Source organism: Gorilla gorilla, chromosome 5 (genome assembly GCF_029281585.2).
Source record: "Gorilla gorilla gorilla isolate KB3781 chromosome 5, NHGRI_mGorGor1-v2.1_pri, whole genome shotgun sequence".
Taxonomy (NCBI): Eukaryota; Metazoa; Chordata; class Mammalia; order Primates; family Hominidae; genus Gorilla; species Gorilla gorilla.
In genome coordinates this window covers 173,439,563-173,459,708 of record NC_073229.2, presented here as the reverse complement: position 1 = coordinate 173,459,708, position 20,146 = coordinate 173,439,563, and the positions used below count along the sequence as shown (strand labels likewise).

At 39.8% G+C, this 20,146-nt stretch overlaps 1 long non-coding RNA gene across 3 annotated transcripts in view; it reads left to right on the top strand.

The window, feature by feature from the left end:
- The window catches only part of LOC109027366 (uncharacterized), a 75,025-nt gene that overhangs the window by 34,491 nt on the left and 20,388 nt on the right, over positions 1-20,146 (top strand). For 2 of the 3 annotated variants that reach the window (XR_008680809.1, XR_008680808.1), the window contains one exon: positions 15,638-15,760. This is a non-coding gene — a long non-coding RNA (uncharacterized lncRNA). Of the gene's footprint in view, positions 1-15,637; positions 15,761-16,553; positions 16,702-20,146 lie in introns of all 3 variants that reach the window. The other variant, XR_010134396.1, reaches the window with a different exon arrangement.

The window sequence follows — 20,146 nt, the reverse complement described above, 5'->3', positions numbered from 1 at the left end:
AATTGTCATAACTTGTGTCCTGAAATCTTGAACTATTCACCTCATTGATTTTAGTGATTTTTATTATACTTTAAACATGTTCTTAAAAAATTAAAGTAATACACACATGTAATTATAAACCAGAGTCCCCTACCCAGCCCTATTCAACTCTATATTGTTCCCAAAAGTCACCACTTCTCCTTGTTTCTTCTTGTAGTATGTTTTCTGTTTGTTTGTTTGTTTTGTTTTTTAGACAGAATTTCGCTCTTGTCGCCTGGGCTGGAGTACAATGGAGTGATCTCGGCTCACTGCAATCTCTGCCTCTCGGGTTCAAGTGATTCTTCTGCCTCAGCCTCCCGAATAGCTGAGATTACGGGCGTGTACCACCTTGCCTGGCTAATTTTTGTATTTTTAGTAGAAACGGGGTTTCACCATGTTGGCCAAGCTGGTCTCCAACTCCTGACCTCAGGTGATCCACGTACCTCAGCCTCCCAAAGTGCTGGGATTAGAGGCATGAGTCACCATGCCTGGCCCTTCTTGTAGTTTCTTCTATACCATCAAATGACATTCTCTGTCCTTACTTTGTGATTAGTTATAGGTATTATCAATTGACTTCATGTCATATCATATGAAGATATAACTTACTGCCTCCCATCCTCCCATATTTTCAATGTATTTGTGTTCCTTTTCTGGCTCCTCTATCCATTTGCGTGGATCATAACCTGAAATCCATGGCTTCTACTTTCTACACTCACTCAGCATTAAGCAAGAAGTGCAGGCCAACCCTAGCGGGAGAGCAGAGGGGAGCTGGTGAACGGTGTCACCCGGGGAGCCTCCCGCACTAAACCCCTCAAACATACTAACTGGAGGAACATTTAGTTTATTGAATAAATATTAAATCACTCTTTCTAGTTAGCCACTTGTGAATCTTTTTTAAAATTAAGGAAATAAAATCTTCGTGAAAGGTTTAAAGAATTAAAAAAAAAATTGATCCCCTAAGCTGTCCCAGCCAGTTGTATATTTTGACCCAGCAGTTAAGAATGCTGTTTTGTGATGTATTATGGGGCTAAGTGGGTGGGAAGATTTTGGTTTTTGTCTGAAGATAATAAGAGCTGCTTCCCCCAAGAGTAATGACAGCCAATGCTCCTTCAGTGTGTGACGAATTCATGTGACTCAATCATAGCTTTAGGATTTGTTGCAGAAAGACAGTAAATTGCTGTTGAATTCGTATTTGTTCTGACTGTTGCCCTAAAATACGATCTGAGAATCAGTGAATAATGCTCTTAATCACACATATCCTCCTTTAATTATTTCTCACCTCATTCTTTTAATTTCTGATTTAATTTCCTTATGGTCAGAGAATATACTTGTATGATTCGAATTCTTTAAAATTTTTTGAGATTTGCCTTATGGCTCAGATTATAATCTAACTTGGTAAGTGTTCCACATGCACTTCAAAAGAACGTCTATTTTGTTGTTGTTTGGGGAGAATGTTCTATAAATGTTAATTAGCTCATATTCCCAATATATTTATATATTATAAATATATGTGATAGTTTTCTTGGAGTCTTCTATATTCTTACTGACTTTCTATTTATTTGTTCTGTTAATTATTGAGAGGGATTGTTAAATTCTTCAATTATAATGATAGATTTGTATATTTCTCCTTACAGTTCTATCAGGTTTTGCTTCATGTGTTTTGAAGCTTTGTTATAGATGCATAGACATTTAGGATTGTTATGTTTTTCTGATGAATTGACAACTTTATCATATAAAATGACATTTTTTTTTTTTGACAGAGTCTTGCTCAGCCGCCCAGGCTGGAGTGCAGTGGTGCAATCTTGGCTCACTGCAACCACCAACTCCCAGGTTTAAGCAATTCTTCCGTCTCAGCCTCCCGAGTAGCTGGGATTATAGGCACCTGCCATCATGCCTGCGATCCAGCTGGTTTTATAAGAAATGCAAGTTTCCTTTAAAGTTAGAAAATGCATGAATGCAATTGATCATATTTTTTTCCAGCTTTCTTTTGATTAGTGTTAGCATAGTATATTTTCCCCATCATTTTACTTTTAATCTTTTTATGTCTTTATATATAAAGTGTATTTTTTTGTAGGAAACATATTGTTGGATTGTGCTGTTTTATTCAATTTGACAATCTTTGCCTTTTTCTTTTTCTCTTCTTTTTTATTAATCACCAATATTCCTCCTGGGAATCTTTGTCTTTTAATTGGGTTGTTTGGGTCCCATTTACATTTATATGATTACCGATAAGGTTAGGTTTAAATTGATCACCTTGCAGTTTGTTTTCTATTTGTGCCATGTGTTCTTTGTTCCCCTCCTTTTTTCTTTTTATATCTCCCTTTGAATTAATCAAGTTTTTTTTTTTTTTTTTTTTTGAGATGGCATCTTGCTGTGTTGTTCAGGCTGGTCTTGAACTCCTGGATTCAAGTGATCCTCCTGCCTCAGCCTCTTCAGCTGGGATTACAGGCATGCACAACTGCACCCAGCAATGGAATTAATCAAGTATTTTTTTATGATTTCCTTTTGTCTCCTTTGCTGGATTATTGGTTATAACTCTTTGTTATTATAGTGGTTGCTTTAGAGTTTATTGTTTATAGCTTTAACTCTGCTCAGTCTACTTTCAAGGGATATCTTACCAGTTCACATGGAGTATAAGAACCTTACAATAATGTACTTCCATTTCTACTTCTCCCTGTCTTTCTGCCATTATTGTTATATATTTTTCACATGACTCTTCAAATATTTTTATAATATTGTTATTATTTGTATGTAAACAGTCAATTTTCTTTTAAGGACATTTAAATAATATTTAATAAGAATAGGAAAAAATCCTATATATTTACCCGTGTATTCATTCCCAATGCTCTGCACTCCTTCGTGGAGTTCTGTATTTCCTTTTGGTATTATTTTCCTCTGTCTTAAGGACTTACTTTAGCATTTCTTGCAGTGTGGGTCTTCTGGTCATGAATTCTTTCAACTTTTTTTTTTTTTTTTTTTGAGACGAGGTCTCATTCTGTCACCTATGCCGGAGTGTAGTAGCACAATCGTGGCTCACTGCAGCCTTGGTCTCCTGAGCTCAAGCAATCCTCCTGCCTCGGCTTCTCAAGTAGCTGGGACTGCAGGTGCATGCCACCAGGCCTGGCTAATTTTTTGTAGAGATGAGGTCTCACTTTGTTATTCAGGTGGTCTCAAACTCCTGGGCTCAAGTGATTCTCGTGCCTTGGCCTCCCAAAGTGCTGGGATTACAGGTATGAGCCACTGCGTCTTATGTCTGAGTCTTGATTTTACTTTCATTTTTGAAAGGTATTTTAGCTGAGTATGGAATTCTAGGTTGACAATTTTATAGCTTTTATCAAATTTGGAGAACTTTTTGGCCTGTTTTCTCATCCCTGATATGTGGACAAGATGACTTTTAACGTATCCTCTAGCTCAGCGTTATTCTATATGAGAAGATGAATAGTAAGGGTGAAGAGGGGTTAAGCACCATGCCGAGGAAATAAAATGGGCTTTGAAATAAATGGGCTCCTAATCAGGTGTGACTGCATTAGAAAGATCACTCTGACAGTTTTAGTATGGATTGAAGATGTGACATAATAGTAATGACTGTATTTATAAGCATTCCCTCACACTGCATGAGCATCCCATATATTAAATCATTTAATCTTCACAACCAACTCATGAAGTTAGTATTGATAACATTCAAGAAGAAAAACTGAAATTTAGAGAGTATAAGCAACATGCCTAAGAAAGAAACAAGAAAGCTGTGGAATCCAAAGTTGGAATTCCAACTCAGATTGTCTAATTCCAGAGCCTGCACTCTGATTACTACAGGTACTGGAAGCAGATGTTAACTTAGGAAGTATATATAGCAATAAATTAGGTAAGATGTACAATAATAAAGAAGAGGAAGGAATTGATTCGAAAGCTTTTTAATGGAAAGAACTGCTGACTGGATGTGTGGCAGTAAGCAAAGAAAGGCAGGCAGGAGGTCAAACTGATTTCCAGATCTTTGGCTGGAAACAACTTGGATGACTGGTGGTATCATTGAGATGAGGAGCACAGAAGGGGGAAATAGGTTTTGATAAGAAAAACAAGTTAAATTTTAGACATTTAGAGGTTAGAATATTTGGGGGACATACAGGTGGAGCTGTTTGAAGGGCAATAGGATATGTAATAACAATGCACATCTAGCTTTGATGGAAACTAAATAAAGGGACTTGAGATTCGTCAGCAAGTAGCAGAAATTTCTCAATCTTGGGAAAATTGGCATTTCAGGCCAGATATTCTTTGTGGTGAGATATTTCGGGCCAGATATTCCTGTGCGTTGTAGTATGTTTGGCAGCATCCGTGGTCTCCACCCTCTAGTTGCTGGGAGCACCTCCTCCAAATCCCACTGTGACAAGCAAAACAATGTCAGACATTGCCACGCGTCCCCTTGAAGGGAAGAAATCACCCCCAGTCACTTGAGAACCACTGGCATACAGGTAGCATTTAAAGTCACGGGAGAGGAAAAAATTACCCAGGGTAAGCGTACGGAGGAAGAAGAGAGAGCAAGAACACAGCTCTGGATAATACCAACATTTAAGGATTGGGAAGGAAGAAGTTGAGCCAGAGAAATGGAGATGCTGGAGAGGTAGGAGTGGAGAAAGATTGGTGGAGCTGAAACCACATGGAGCAAGTTTGAAGGAGGATGTGGTACACAGTCAAATGACACAGAATGGTCAGGCACGTTGAACACTGAAAACTCTCCAGTACGGTTTGGCAATGAGGTTGTAGGGGACCTTATGAAGAGAAGTTTAAGTGGAGTGATGTGGGCAGGAGCCAGATTTCAGTAGTTTGAAGAGTGAGCAAAAAATGAGAAACTGGAATCAAGGAATGGACTTTGTCTTGGTTTGAATTTAGCTTGAAATGGAATGAATGAGGTTCACAATAGCTAGAAAGGAAGGTAGGGTCCAGGGAAACTTTATTTCTTCTTTTCTCATTTGTTCCTTCTTTCATTCTTTATTTTTATGTTTTGGAATGGGGTTTCATCGTGTTGCCCAGACAGGTCTCGGACTCCTGGGCTCAAGTGATCCTCCCGCCTCAGCCTCCCAAAGTGTTGGAATTACAGGCATGAGCCACTGGTCCAGCCCCCTTCTTTCATTCTTTCATTTATTTATTCCTTTCCTCTTTCCTTTCACCCTTCCTTCCTCTACTTCTCCCTTTTTCTTCTTTCTGTTAAGATAAGAGAGCTTTATAAGCTGGAGGGAATGATATGCGTTGTTATTTCCCAAATGCATCATCTTTTGGTTTACGGATTCCTTTGACCTTAGGTACCTCCCCTCTTGTTTGGCTTATCGGAATCTTAGCCATTCTTCAAGACTATCTCAAATGATACCTTCTTCATCAAAGTTCTCTCTGATCCCTCTCAACTGGATGAGATCTTCTCCTCCTTCATATACCTGTATCAATTTGTCCCACTTTTATTAATACATTACTCTTCATATTATGTATTGTGTTAGAGTTACATATACAGTTGTTTTATTCTCTAACTAGTCATATGTTTTGGAGTACAGGGACAGTATATATTTGTTTTATATTTACAGCCTAAAACTCGTAGCTTATGGTAATGACTCAAAAATTTCTTCACAAATTTGAATTATGTCCCTTTGCACTCCAATATTTGGAAAACCTTCATGGAAGAAGAGTTCTTATTTTTTCTCTTATGCATTGTGTATATTTATTACAACAGGTACAAATAATATGTTGCTTGGAATGATAATTATAGTAACCTAGCTGTAGAATTGTAAATATGAGATTTTATACATTAGTAAGAGAAAATACAATGATTAAACAAAGAGACTCAGAGTTAGGACTCAAAATTTTCTTCTTGGCATGTCCCTGCAGGAGATAAATTAGCTTTGCTAGGGAGAAATAATGGCTTTCAAGCTTCAAGTTCTGTTATTGAATTAATTTATATCATTAATATGTTTTTGAAAAGTGCTGTATGTAACTAGGACTAAATGTGTCACAAATCATGTCTCTAAAACTACCTCCAGACTATTTGCAAGTTAAAACTATATCAAAATACTAAAATGAATATGATGCCTTTAATTCTGATGTTTCTGTTTTGACTCAGTTAAAGGAAATAGAAAATGTAATAACTAATAGATACTATATGGTAGTACATTTATGCTTTTTATCTGAATAAGAATTCTGCAGCACAGTTAATGGCCTTCCACTTCTCACAAGGTAGAGTTTAAAAATGTATTTGATTTTTTGAATAGGTATTATAGTACCTATTTATGTAGTTCTAATATCAAAAGGTATAAAAAAGTATTCAGTGAAAATAGACTCTTGTCTTTCATTTGCCCAGTTCCTACCCCTCACCCCATCTCTCATCCCCAATTGGTAATCACTGGTGTTAATATTTGGTTTGTCTTTCCAAGGACTTTAACATATATTTATGAACCAATTTCTATCTCCCTTTTATATTAATGATATGTCTACTACTCTGCATCTTGCTTTTTATCTTAACAATATATTTTAAAGATTTTCTGTATCAATCTATAAAGAGCTTATTTGTTCTTTTTTTAAAAAAAATAGCCACATGGTATTTCATTGTAGGAATGCATCTTATTTTATTTAATCAGACTTTTCATTTATAGACATTTTCAATCTTTTGCTATTACACACAAAACTACAATGAATAAACTTATACTAATGTTATTTGCATGTGTATTAGTCTGTTTTCATGCTGCTGATAAAGACATACCCAAGATTGGGTAATTTATAAAGTAAAGAGGTTTAATTTACTCACAGTCCCACATGGCTGGGGAGGCCTGACAATCATGGTAGAAGGCAAGGAGGATCAAAGTCACATCTTACATGGATGGTGGCAATCAAGAGAGAATGAGAGCCAAGTGAAAGGGGCAACCCTTTATAAAATAATCAGATCTTGTGAGACATATTCACTATGAAGAGAACAGTATGGGGGAAACCACCCCCATGATTCAATTATCTCCAACTGGGTCCCTCCCACAACACGTGGGAATTATGGGAGCTACAAATCAAGATGATATTTGGGTGGAGACACAGCCAAACCATATCAGCATATATGTGAGTATCTCTGTAGGATAAATTCCTAGAAATGGAATTGTTGAATAAAAGATATAATCATTTATAATTTTGATTTTGCCAAATCGCCTCCATTGGGGTTTTACCAATTTATGTTCTCACAACAATGTATGAAGGTGCCTATTTTTCCACAGCTATGCCAATATCACTTTTGGGTTTTTATGAATGTGATAAAAATACTATTCCACTTTATATAATTCCTCTTATGAGTGAGGTTGGACAGCTTTTCAAGTATTTAAAAGCTGAAGGTAGGATTTTAAAAAATATATAATTGATTTATTGACCCCTAAGAAATTAGGAGTTTATAGGGAAGTTACAGAAGGAAATTTTCAAATCATTTAAACATTTTTAGCCATCAAATTCTTGTTAAAGTAAATAGATGTTTCTTAGAATCACTGAGTACAATGTCTCATCGCTAGCACATTAATATCTCCTGGATAACATTTTGGGCTTCCAATAGAATACAAACCAATGTATAGAGGTATAAACCAATTAACATATTAATACTCTTCCCAGACATTATTACCACTAAGCTATATCTGCCTTTGTGATAAATTGTCCAATTTTTAGTCCATTATATTCATTTCTTTGAGGCTTAAAATAAACCCAAGAGCCTTCTATATTTTAAATAAAGTTTATTTTTTGAATAGTTTCAAATTTACAGAAAAGTTGTGAAGATAGTAGAGTTCTCATATACCCACACCCAGTTTTCCCTATTATTAACCTCTTACACTGGTGTGGCGTATTTGTTACTATATGAACAAATATTAATACATTATTATTAACTAAAGTCCATACTTTATTCATTTCTTGAGTTATGCCTAATGTCCTCTTTCTGTTTCAGGATCCTACCCAGGATACCACATTACATTTAGTCATCATATCTTCATAATCTCCTCTCAGCTAGCAGTTTCTCAGATAACCTTGACAGTTTTGAGGAGTACTGATCAGGTTATTTTGGGAACGTCCCACTGTTGGAATTTGTTTGATGCTTTTCTCCTGATTAGACTGGAGTTATGGGTTTTGGGGAAAAGACCACATAGTCAACGTGACAGTCTCATCACATCACGTCAAGAGCACATACCATCAACATGACTTATCACTGTTGATGCTGAGTTTGAACACCCAGATGAGGTAGTGTTTGCAGGTTTCTCTACTGAAAAGTTACTTTTTCTCCTCCCTTCTGTAGTATGGTGTTGAAAGAACTCCCTCTGCACAGCTCACAGTTAGTGAGTGAGAAGTTATGCTCTACCTTCTTGGGGAAGAATCTACATAAATTATTTGGAATTATTCTGCATGATAAATTTGTCTCTTCTTCTCCATTAATTTATTTATTCAATAAGGTATATACATCAGTATGGTCTCAAGGATATTGAGTTATCATTCAACAACTTTATTTATTTTGTTGCTCAAGTTGTTCCTGCCTTGACCATTGGAGCTTCTTTCGTTGGCGAGTGCCTGTGTCCCTTTGAAATACCCCATCCCTCATAATTGTGCTCTTTTCTTTTTTCTCTTTCTTTCTTTTTTTCTTTCTTTCTTTCTCTCTCTCTCTCTCTCTCCCCCCTCCCCCGCCCAAGGGAGTTCAAGGCTCAGTGAGCACCACTGCACTCTAGTCTGGGCAATAGAGCAAGACTCCAACTCAAAATTAAAAAAAAAAAAACAGAAGAAGAGAAAAAATTTGGGGAAATGTATGGGATATTGTTACAATATCAGTCCACACCTCCAATTCTTTGTTTCCTTCATCTAACTCTAAGCCCTTGTCCTGCAGTGGGGTGGAGAGAGAAGCCAGACATTCTGTTTCGAACATACTTGGGGCCCTATGCTCAGGGCTACACCAGGGTCCAGGGGTCTTGTGGAGCCCCAAGGCACTGGAGCTGGTTCTCTCTCTGGCCTGGTTACTGCAGAGATGCCTATAGTCGTAGCCCATGTGGTCTTCTTCGGTTCTAATGCTCTATGACCTTGTGCCGCACTTGGGGTGAGAAGAGGGTCCAGCTCTGGGTATAAGTGCAGCCCCCACTCTGGCATCAGGCACTACGTAGGGCCTTCCAGAAGCATTGCCTTGTTCCTCACTTTGTCTGGAACTCTGATCTTCCTTTTTTTCAATGAAGGCCCAAATCATTACTCTTTTTTTACCCTTTCTCAAAGGACCTTTTCCTCCAGGACAATGAGTGTAGCGTCTTTGAAGAACTTAGCCTTTTTCAAAAGAAAGGGAATTATCTTGCAGGAAGCTTCTGCTTTTGGCTCTGTAACTTCTTAGGCATCCCATTATCACAGGGCATAAAATTGTCTGGCTACTTGCTTGAAAGGGTAGAAAGGGAAAAAGACAGGGAGGACAAAGCCATGATAATATTTCAGTATGGCTCCTCCCATAAACAAATATATGGGTATGGAAAGCTAAGGTAATAAGCTGCTTTCAATTAGAGTTATGGAACAAGAGAAACATTTTCTATGTGGTTGTAGAGTCTGTGACTCCATTACTGAGAGCAAGTGCTCAGGTCACATGACATACTTTAGCAACAGGATCCCTTAACCGGGTCAGTTGCTCCTGTGAGGCCTTTGGGTGACTGAGGGCAAGACCACCCAGCCATAGCAATTCTAATGTGATATTACTTATGTCACATGGAAAAATTGATGGTTCTGGGCCCTGGGGCAAGATTCCACCACACTTTTGAGTTATGGATTGAGGTCATTTTATGATCTCACCAATGATATTGGTCAATAGAAATATTATACTTTGAAGACAACTTGGTGAGGTAGAAGAATAAAATTATTTTTTCGTTAATCACTGCTTTCCATTACCATCTGTCCAGTCTTCTTGCTATACTAAGTAGCAGCAGATTTTTAAGACCTCTTGGGCTGATCCTTTCTAGTCACTTCCAATTTATTGAAATTAGTTCAGTTTAAACTCAAATCTCACATCTCATGTAAAACTTTCTCTGTGTCCCATTACAGGTCAGACTTCTGGCGGAAAGGACATTGAACACGGAAGGTGTGTGTTCTGCCTTTCTGTTTTCTTTCATCATTTCATTCTGAGGGACCAGAGACAAAGTAGGGGCACAATCCCAATCTCCTCATGTTGGTTGTTACAGCTTCTTTTGCTGCAATGACCTGATGGGCTGTGGATGCTGTCTTTGCGGCAGGCATCCAGAGGCTGATTTGCCCACAGACTTTTCAAATAAGTTCTTAGGAGGCTATGTGACACTTCCTCCACTGCACAGTTCCCTTTTTGGAAAGTCTTGCTCTGGCCACTCTGTTCCAGCCTCCACAGCACCTGGCCCTGGCAGTTTGCCCTTGCTGCCAGAGTTCACTCACTTGGTGGACAGATCTTCAGAGCATGGCACTGACAGGGCAGCTTCCTCCCAGCCCGTTTTCACGAGAGCCACTCAACCCATAGGAAACTGAAATGTTTGTTCCATGCCAAGAATAGAAATGCATGCCTCTCGCTGCTGCCCTTGTCTAAGACCTGCCATTTCCCTCCATCTTCTTTTTCCCACCTCAGCTCGGCAGAGAGGAGCTCATCAATTTCACCATCTAAGGATGCCATTCTTGACTTTTCTATGTACCTCTAATATTGAGTTTAGCCTTGGCATTTTGGGCTGAATAATGCTTTGCTGTGAGGGGCTGTCCAGTATATTGTAGGATGTTTAGCAGCATCCCTGGCCTCTACCCGCTCGATCAGTGGTCCTCAATGTTTTTGTCGCCAGGGACCAGTTTCATGAAAGGCAATTTTTCCATGGACATGGGGCGAAGGGTGCGGGGAGGTAAGGGGGTGGGGGTGATGGTTTCTGGATGAAACTCTTTCACCTCAAATGATAAGGCATTAGATTCTCATGAAGAGTGCACAGTCTAGATCCCTCATGTGCAGTTCACAATAGGATTCATGCTCCAGTGGCCCCAGGGTTGGGGACCCCTGCACTAGATGACAATTGTGACAATCTAAAATGTTTTCAGATATTGCCAAAGATTTTGTGGCAATAGAGTGACCAACTTTCCTGATGTCAAGTCTAAAAATCCCATGAACTGGTAAAGGATGCAGAATAATGTCTCCCTAAAGCTGACCACAGGCAAATCCCCCAAGTCTGTGAATATGCTACCTTATATGACAAAATGGACTTTGTGGGTGTGATTAAGTTAGGCATCTTGAGACGAGAAGATTATTCTGGATGATTTGGTTGGGCACATGGTAATCACAAGGATCCTTGTAAGAAGGAGGCAGCAGTGTCAGAGTCAGAGAAGGAAACGTGACAACAGGAGCAGAGGTCGGAGCAATGCAATTGCTGGCTTTGAAGATGGAAGGGGCCATGAGCCAAGGAATACAGGCAGCCTCTAGAAGTTGGAAAAGGCAAGAAGTGGATTCTCTCCTAGAGCCTCCAAAAGGAACACGACCCTGTCACCACCTTGATTTTAGTCTAGTGAGACTTCTGACCTCCAGAACTGTGAGATAATATGTCTGCGTTGCTTAAGTCCCTACGTTTGTGCCAATTTGTTAGAATCAAAGTAGGAAATGAAATCATCTGGGAAACTCTTCAGTCCCAACCTAGACTGGAATTGTTGGTCATCCCATCTGGGGAGCCAAATTGCTCCTGCATGAGAAACACTCCTCTAATTTTTTAAAGTGGTTTTCTTGAGCCTTGTTCATTTAGCTTTGAGAAGGGATATAACCTGTTTTTTTCCCTTTCTCCTAGGGTGGGGAAGGAATGACCTCTTACAACAGAAAATTACATTCCTCAGAAGGGCAATTACTCAATGACTTCCTCTTACTTCACTAACTCAGTCTTTGGGGGGTTGGGGGTGGGGCTAGGGACTGTGTGGTGTGGGTTTTGTGTGGGTGTCTGACACTGTTGATGCTCAGCGTCCTTCAGAATGTGAGGCCACTTAACTCCTTTCTGTCTTCAGCTTGAAGTGAGCAAAGGAACATCTTATTCAACTTTCCATTAACCTCAAAAGTAACTTTGAGTTTGCAAAAGGCAGCTTCTGCTTTCTGGTTGTCCATGAGTATGAGTAAGAAGATCTGATTTTAGTTACCACACCTCCATTTCCTCTCTATGCTGGACTGCTATGTGATCCCCTACGTAGACTCTTCCATAGAGTAGGGTTTTAAGCAGAGCACATGATTGTCCAGCTAAATAGTTCATTTTCAAGTTTTCTGAGCAGCTAGCTGTAGATAGGTAACTAATATGTGGCCAAAAGGATGTTAGTAACTTCTGGGTCATGTCCTGTAACTTCTGGGTCATGTCCTAAAAAGGAAGTAGCTTGTGCTCTGCCTTCTCTTTTCACTCAGGTAGAAATGCAGATAAAGTGAGAGTGAATTAACTTTAACTAACAGATGAGAACAATATGCCTGAGGGTAATAGAGCCACAGGCTAGAAAGAACCTGGGTCTCTGGATGACCTCATGGAGCAGAGCTTTTTTCTTACCCTTAGGTAAGATTAAGTTATGTACTAGCACACCAATGAAATTATTTACATCCCTAGAACAGGAACTCTGTCCATTATTTTTATGTGTATTTTACAGAGCAGGAGTTTTCAAACACAGTCAGGTCAATAATATTCTTTTTTAAAAATATATATATATTTTAGAGACAAGGTCTCACTCTGTCACTCAGGCTGGAGTACAGTGGGGCAATCATAGCTCACTACAGCCTCTAACTCCTGGGCTCAAGCAATCCTCTTACCTAAGCCTCCCAAGTAGCTAACAGTAATATTTTTGACAGTATTTTCAACTAAGTCAAAATGAAAAAATAAGAATAAGGTGCAGAGAGATAGAGCGACATGGCAGCAGATTCATTCCAACTTCAGGGCTTTCATTATTATACCACCCCGTAACCCTCTGACTACCCAGTTTTTTGCAACAGCAGTGGATCAGTAATACTTCTCACTCTTCAAGACCAGAATCCTTCAAGACAGTACCTCCTCTATGTCATCTTCACCACTCTTTAATGTGATACACTTCCTCTAGATCCAAAAAAGAGAAGAAACTGAAAGACAAAGCTGGGCGAGTTGACCATGTGTACGTCAGAGAGGCTTGCCCCAAGCTCTGGATAATACATCACTGGTGCCATGTGCATCTGTGATGAAAATGTGCAAGGTCTGGATTCTAAATGTTGTTTTAAAAATGTGTTAATTTTTACTTTTTAAATTGACAAGTAAAAATTATATATATTTATGGTGTAAAACATAATGTTTTGATAGATGTATAGACTGTAGAATGTTAAATCTAGCTAATTAACATGTTCATGACCTCATATACTTATCATTATTTTTGTGGTGAGAATACTTAAAATCTACTCTCTTAGCGGTTTTGAAGTATTCAGTATACTGTTATTAACTATAGTCATCGTGCTATACAATAGATCTCTTGAACTAAAGAAAAAAAGGAATAATGCAGTGGTAAAGAAAATGAAAAGCCACAGACTGGTAAGAAGTATTTGCAAAACATATATCTGATAAAGAACTAGTGTAAAGAACTCTCAAAACTCAATAATAGGAAAACCATAGAGCCCAGTTAAAAAATGAGCAGAAGAATTCAACCAACATTTGATCAAAGAAGCTACATGGATGGCAAATAAGCACATAAAAAGATGTTTTACATCGCTAATAATTAGGGAAATGCAAATCAAGACCACAAATACCATTAAACACTGAATTGGAATAGTTAAAATAAACAAAAATCAACATTATCAAACATTAGCAAGAATTTGGAGCAGTTGGAACTCTCATCTATTGCTGATGTGGCTGCAAAATGGCACAGCCCTTTGGAAAACAGTTTGGCAGCTTTTTGTAAAGTTAAATGTATGCTTGCTGTAGGACCCGGCAATTTCTCTCCTAGGTATTTACCCACGTGAAATGAAAACCTATGTCCACACAAAAATCTGTATGTGAATCTTTATATTGACTTCGTTTGTAATCACCAAAAACTGGAAACAACCAAATGTCCCTCAGTTGGGCAATGGATAAACAAAATGTGATACATTCATGTAGTTGAATACTACTTAGCAATAAAAGAAACGAATTACAGATATATGCAACAACATGGCTATATCTCAAATATACCAAGTAAAAGAAGGCAAAGACCTTATCCTGTATGATTTCACCTTATGAAACGAATGATACATGATAATCTTGCAAAGGTAAAACTACAATGACAGATAACCAATCAATGGTTGCCAGGGGCTGGGGTAGGGAGAGGAGTGGATTGCAAAGGGGTGAAAAGGAATTTTTTAGGGTGATGTAACTGTTTTACTTAACTATTGCATCCTGGTAGTGGTTACACAACTCTATATGCTTTTCAAAACTTGAAGAACTGCACAATAAAAAGGGTAAAAATCTACTTTAATCTTCTGTAAATTGAACCTTAATATAAAAAAGGAAAAAAGAATAATACAGTGAATTTTTAATAAAAGTATTCAATTTAAAAATGGTATATATCACATACACATAATTCGTAGCACTAGGTTGTTGATAACCTAGTGTAACTTCTTTCACCACGTCAAATAGGAGAAAATAGGTCCTAGGCTGTGAGGCTTTGGCTTGTTGAAACTCTGCTATTTACAATTTACTCAAAGGATGTATCATTTTATTCGCAGCACAAACGCTAATGAAACAGCTTTTATTTAGGTACTATGCCTCAGACTCAATTTTCAACAACCTTAAATAAAAACAATGTTATGTCTTTGTAGTCCCAGAGAATGCTAATCAATTCAACTCAATATCCCTGAGTATACTTATGTATTGCACAAGGAACCTAAGATTCAGAGAGGGTAAAGGAATAGCAAAGGTTCCACAGCAGGAGCCCCTTGTACTTTGATAAAGATTTGGAGGGTTTCTAGCTCCCAGACTCATGCTTAGTCCACTAGGTCACTTTGAAAAGTAATTTGATATGAAAAAGATCAACTCATTCTGTAGCTAAGAGAATTGGAAACAACTACTGTACTGTGTATATGTTTTTTAAAAAAGTTTTTATTACACACGCAGTATATGTTCACATGTTTAGTGTGGAGAAATTAGAAAAGATAGTCAGATACAAGAAATTGCAGACACAATGAATGCATACTCCACCACAGCGAGTGTTGAGAAATTCTCTTCTTTGTTACATATACGAAAGGAAGAAAATAAATATGATTTGCTAGGCAGTGGTTCTCCATGTATGCAAAGACACCTCATGTTATTATTTTAAGGTGTTACACTGATGTTACACTAAGTCCAATTGCTCTGAGAATTTATCCAATGCAAGGATCTCACAGTCATCACAAATGTCAACATTTTCCTTCCACATTCAGCTGTTCTTTGAGTCTCTGTCTTGCTCTCCCTCTGTAAATGTGGTTCATGAAAATGATGAGAATTAGAACATTCATTCTCACCTCTTCTGTAGTCTACCTAGGACATGAGTTTTAGGTGGGCTCATGGCCACTCAGAATGTTATTTTTCTCCCAGCTAGATGTGGGCTACATGACTAACTTCTGGATGTGCTTTTTCTCTTTTTTTGTTGCTGGAATGCTAATGGGATGGCTGGGGTGGAGCAGCCACAGTGGACCGTGATGCGGAGCTAAGACTAGCAGAACAACCGAGAAGGAGCCTGGGCCCTTAGCACTATGGATGGAGGGCCACATCAACCCTTGAACTGATGACGTCTGGGTTTCTTTTTGGTGAGCAAGTGCCTTCATGGTTAAGCCACTACCATTTTGACTTTTCTGGTACTGAAAGCCAAACCTAACTCTAACTAGTACATTGGCTAAGAGGTATTAATATTTTGGAGAGTATATTTTGCTATAGCTTTTGATTTTCATATTTTGTTTTGGGTGATGATACTAATTCATTAATTTGACATTTACCTATAGTGGTGCCACATAATGACGTTTTGGTCAACAACAGACTGCGTATACGACAGTGGTCCCGTAAGGTTATAATACCATATTTTTACTGTACATTTTCTATGTTTATATATGCTTAGGTGGACAAATATTTACCATTATGTTACAGTTGCCTACAGTATTCAGTACAGTAATATGCTGTACGGGCTTGTCACCTAGGAGCAATAGGCTATACGATATAGCCTGGGTGTGTAGTAGGCTATATCATCTAGGTTTGGGTAAGCACATTTTATGATGTTCGCGCAATGATGAAATCACCTAACGACGCATTTATCGGAGCACAACCCTGTTGTTAGTGACACCTGACTGCATTGAGTTCTTGCTATTTGTTAGAGACTGTTTTGATGTAGGTGATATTGCAATGAACAAAACAAAAATCCCTACCCTCTTAGAGCTAACTCTCAAGTGGAAGAAGAGGCAAGGAACAACAAATATCTAAATATTTCAATATCATGCCAGTTATCAAGCTATTGTCAAGCTATTTCCTCAGCTCCAAATCACCCTCTTCCTCTGGTTCGTGACACTGGTGCAAGGACCCTGCAAAACACTTTTGTGCTTTGGTCCCTAGATCCTTGTTGGGTTCTGACAATAGGAGACACGGGAGGTTTCCTGGACAGCAGGAAGAGGAAGAAGGAATCTGGATGCTGTTTCCTGTTTGCCTTGCAGACCAGCCCCAGCTCATCACATTCCTTCAGAAACACCAGCATCAGCTACAGGTGCCTCCTTCTTAGCTGTCTGAGACTAACCTCCCAGTCTCCCTCAAATCTCCTCTCTCCTCTCCATTCTCACAGGCACGCATTTCATTCAGGCATTCACTGGTCCTTCTGCCTTCATTCATTTTTATTCTCCTCCAATATATCCTCTACTTCCCGCATTGCAGGAAGCCTCATCTCCCTACTTTAATCTTCTAAAATTCAATAATTTCCAACCTCTTTCCTTTGCTCCCCCAGCCCTAGGGGTGAGAGCTACTTTCTGCTGTTGTTACATTCATGAAACTGGGGTGTTCCCCTTTTGCATTTTCGGTTCTACAATCCTTTATGTTCGTTTCTCCCTGTAAGATGGCTGGTGTGGGTTTTCACTCAACCAGACCCTGACTGGTACAAGGTGAGATTGTGTCACAATGATAGAGACAGGAGATGATGTCTCCAGGGGTTCATTATGGCCTCCCAGACAGGGCTTTCAGCAGGCGTTACTTCCAAGAGCCACCACATTCGTGCTCTGGCTCTTGGCTTGCTAGGTTCACGAACCAATTTGGTCAGGGTGCCTGGAGTTGGCCAGATTCTTAGCGATAGGTCTGGGCAAAACAAACTTACAGGGGATCAAGCTGTGGGTTATAAGCCGATCACTGTTTTGTTAGATGATGTGAATTTGGGCAATCCAGTCTCTCCATTAGCCTTCCTCTCTTTTTATGTAAGCCTACACAGGGACCCAAATGTGGCCAAGGGCCCCTCAGTGAGCACGAAATCCCAGCAAAGGGAAGGAGTGGGGTGTTCTCAGCAGTGAGGTGACCAGGTTATGACACTTGAGCATATTCACGTCTACTAAGGGACACTCTGCCAAGTGGACCAGAATGCTTCTGTTCACTGGCGAGGACAACTTCTCTCCCGGACAAAGACACAGACACACGGACAAAGACACAGACACACGGACAACCTGTGACTGCTTGGGATCCCTTGGGCTCCTTTTTGCGAGATTTCACACAGGTCAGGCCTTGTACGGTTCACACATCCTTTCTGCACGTGGATTTGACTCCTGCTTTCTTTTACATCCAATGAATACCAGATGATAGTTTCTGTTCCTTTAATTGTTTTGACTTATCTTCTAAGGTGACTTATACTGAAAGCTAATATCACTTAATTTAAGTGAGGGCATAACATTATTTCCAGTTCTGAGGGTGGTAACTTTTGCTAACACCCAGGAACGGGCTTCAGGTCCTCAGGACCTCTGAGGGGAAAGGCATGGGCAGACATTGTAGTTAAGTGGAACGCTGACAAAAGCCGAGAGCAGGGATGAACATTCCTCACTCAGGGGCAACCTCCCAGTTGGCTGGAGAAGAGAATTTATGTGGGACCTGCGGTGGGTGACTGATGCGGGTCAGTGTCAGATTGTGGAAAACTTTGAATTCCAGGCTAAAGAGTTTGTACCTTTTATAGGCAATGGGAACTAAGGCAGGCTCACGCGTGGGGCTTGGGGCGTTGGCGTTGAACCCCAGTCTTACAACTCCAAGTTCAGTGCTCTGCAGAAAGCCTCTAGGCATAAGCCCCTGTTATAGTCCCTTTATTCTACTTTTTATAAAACTTCACTTTCAGTACAGATGCTGGGTGGAGCAGTGCTTGAAGGGGTGAGTGGTTGCAGGGGAGGTGGGGCCGAGGAAGCTTAAGGAAGCAGGGGCAAAAACACAAACAGAAACCACAGAAGAGGAAAGTGAGCTATTGGTTATGATTTCCATTCCTGTGGATATGAAATGTTATCCCAATTGTGGGAAGCTGAGAAAGGCCGCAGCAAAATAAAAGAGAAGCAGTCTCATTAACAGTGATGTTCAGATGTTGGAAAACAGCTAAGGTGTAGACTTACTTTATGGAAATATCCTTAACCTCAAACAAATTCCAAGAACATTCTAAAACAGAATGCTGGCAAAGCTGGATTTGCTTTGTAGGGTCTTCGCCATTAGAGACCCGCAAAATTGTAAACGTTGGAAACTGCTGTGCTTTAAAAAAAAAAAAAAGGGTTCTGAACTCTTGTCATTTAAAACGCATTTTTTCCAGCATTATTTCAAATGAGTCAAAACTCTCCCTCCCTCTTTCCCTCTTTTTTTTTTCATTTTCATAGACTAAATTTGTCTAAATCAGGTTTAGAAATGATACAATTCTAAAGATGAGTATATCCTAAATTCCCAAGCCACTGCAGTTTCCAAAGGTGCAAAAGGTTTGGGTAAAAACAACAGAATAGGACCAAATGGTTTATGCTTCTTCTACCAGCCCATCCCTGGAAACGTGGCCACACGGTGTCTTTCCTGCAGTGGCTCACACGTTCTCATTAGCCACTACAGTTCTTCTCTGAAGCCAGTGCTGCTGGTACTTCATCTGCTCCCTTTGATCTTTGCTGTTTTCCGCTGTGGCTTGCCTTGCTGCATCATTGGGCAGGTGGCTGCCATGCAAACATTGTTCCTGTCACCATCCCTGCAGGGTCACTGATGTTGATGTCATTCCTTGGTCTCCTACTCTGCTTCCTGGTTTCCTTCAGCCATTCCTGCACTGGGATGGAATAAAAACTCCTGCCCCAGAAATACATTGAATGTTTGATAGCAGAGTAGGGTGTCTGTTTTAAAACGTACTGTACTCGGGTGGTGGACACCCTAAATACCCTGGCTTGATCACTACACAGTATTATACATGAAGCAACATTTTACAGGTGCCCCAGCAACTTTTACCAAAAAAAAAAGTAAAAAAAATTAAAAACCAAACGAAACAAAACAAGAACTCCTTCCCCAACCAGTGATACAGTTCTTTATTAGGCCTCCGAGGGAGGAGGTCTTGCTACTGGTCACAAGTATTAGTCACTAATTATTAGCCATTAATGTCAGAACTCTCATTTGACTTGGTCTTGGAGCTTCTTATTAAATCCCTCTGTCAGGGACCCTGGCACACATTCCTTAGGGAATGGGAGGACATTGCCCGTTTACAGTGGAGTCTCTGCTCCAAGCAAGGGTGCCATGAGGCCAGGGAATTTCCAGGTCCCTAGTACTTGCCAAGGAGGCTAAAATGTGACTCCTCCTTGTTCAGGAGACTCAGACCAGCGCTACCTGCCCATTCTGCTGGGTCCTCGGGCCAACACAACCTACAGCGGCCTGCCTCTGCGTCTCTGAATTCCCATGATGGGCATGCAGAATAGGCATTGCCTTCAGCATAAACTGAGACGCATTCACTTGATCCTCCCTGGGAGCTGGCAGGAGGCAGGCTGGGAAGATGCCATGGAAAGAAGAAAATGACCCTGCCAGACTCTCCAGTTTCCAAAGTCAAGAAGAGATTTGGTGCCCCAGAACTGCCTGCCTACTAGGCAGCCCACAGAGATGGCAGCCTGTGAGAGGCATGTCTGCTACGGAATGCTTGGGAGACCTCCTGGGCTCCAATGCCACTGGCCTGTCCCATAATATTCTTTAGC